We start from the raw sequence: 1,504 nt of genomic DNA, 5'->3' as shown, positions 1-1,504 counted from the left end.
AAGTTATATATATATATATATATATATATATATATATTATATATAAATGAATATAAAGTTGTCAGTTCAGTCAACGTATAGTGCTCGATGCTATGCAGAGCGGTATAATAATAATAGTAATAATAATAATAATAATAAGGAACTTGTAATTTCACTCTACATATACACGTCAAATTTGAAATTCCCTCCACTCCTGAAGATTGCCTAGTGCATGAAACAGCCTGTAGAGTGAAATTACAAGTTCCTTATTATTATTATTACTATTATTATTATATATATATTATATATATATATATATATATATTATAGCATGATAAACATTTAGGTTAATAAAAGGTGACATAAAAGTTGTAATAAAATAATATTACAAGCAATAACAATATTAAGTCTAAATAATAGATTTCTGTCAATTACTCGAAATTCAATCATATGAGACCAAAGTCAAAACAAGTTAAACATCGCTTGCTGAATTAAAGAACATTAATATTAATGATGAAAACCATATATTTTATTTCTGCGGTTATTGATAACAGAAATGCCGTTGGGAGTATTTCGAACAGTAGTCTTTCAAATATGCATTACATTAAATTATAGTCTGCTGTCGAAATGATTAACAGGTTGACCGAAGTGATGATCATTTACAAGTTGCCAACAGTAAACCCAGTCATTACGCCCACAACGTTCTTCTAGTTCTGTCTATCGATTTAGGTCATAGCTAATGTTCTTAATTCATATACAGGTGCTGAATTATGTACATGCATGGTCGACACAACTGGGATGCGTGCATATAGCATAGTACATTTCGAACGTCCAGCTGTCATGGAAGTCCGCTCTAGTTAGCGCTGGAATGTCCAATGTTTTGAATCTAGGCTGGATGTTTTTAAAGTAACTCTATTGATAGTTTACGCCACAGTTACGCGTACATCCCAATAATCAAATCGCGCTCGTACACATGTAAATTACGCGCCATAATTGCAGCCAATTATAGCGCAAATATTCGCAGATGTTTTATTTCATCAAGCATGAATAATAATCGGGAGTAAGGAATTATGGCGTGATTGCCTCTTTAAGACATTTTCTACTACAAGTCCAAAAACTTGTTTGACCGAAATAGAGATTAGGTAATGTTGACACGTAATATTTCTGCTGTGTTTCAATCCGTGACATTATTTTCTTAATTGTATTTGACTGGTAGCTCCAAAGGTGACAATTTCTGTTGAGTGACTACGGTACTCTTCAGTGAAAAGGGTTAGTATGACTTCATACTGCTCCCAATAAATATATTTTTAATTTAAATTTAAATGTCGGGAAGGAAATATTTTTATTGAATAGATTTGAGGACATATTCCATGATATGTATGACTAATTTACATGAACGACCTTCCGATTTAACCTGTAAGGGAAATATTAAATTGAACTTAAGCTCAATCATTCCGACAGATATTTACACACAGGCAAAATGTTATTGGGCCAGGCCCGGTGTATACATTGGATAGTATATATA

This window comes from Anneissia japonica, unplaced genomic scaffold, assembly GCF_011630105.1.
Source record: "Anneissia japonica isolate Jap-2015-1 unplaced genomic scaffold, ASM1163010v1 scaffold1208_len1460985_cov181, whole genome shotgun sequence".
NCBI classification, from domain to species: domain Eukaryota; kingdom Metazoa; phylum Echinodermata; class Crinoidea; order Comatulida; family Comatulidae; genus Anneissia; species Anneissia japonica.
This window is presented reverse-complemented; position numbering follows the sequence as displayed.